Genomic DNA, 313 nt, shown 5'->3' with positions numbered 1-313 from the left:
CATAAGTAATGTTTGAAATTCTTAACGTGATAAACCAGGACATTCATGTCTAAAAAGTGTTTTTTAATTTGTCTGTGAAAACTGTGTCTATGCACTTCCCTGGTGATCGATCCAGTGGCTAAGAATCCGCCTGCCAGTGCAGGGGACTCGGGTTTGATCCCTGCTCCAAGAAGATTCCACATGCTGTGGGATAATTAAGCCCGTGTGCCACAACTAGAGAGTAGCCCCCTCTCACCACAACTAGAGAAAGTCCTTAAGCAGCAACGAAGACCCAGCACAGTCAAAAATAAATGACTAGATAAATAAAATTTTA

This window comes from Oryx dammah, unplaced genomic scaffold (assembly GCF_014754425.2).
Source record: "Oryx dammah isolate SB20612 unplaced genomic scaffold, SCBI_Odam_1.1 HiC_scaffold_8, whole genome shotgun sequence".
Classification (NCBI taxonomy): domain Eukaryota; kingdom Metazoa; phylum Chordata; class Mammalia; order Artiodactyla; family Bovidae; genus Oryx; species Oryx dammah.
The sequence above is the reverse complement of the archived record's forward strand: the minus strand, read 5'-3'. Positions refer to the sequence as shown.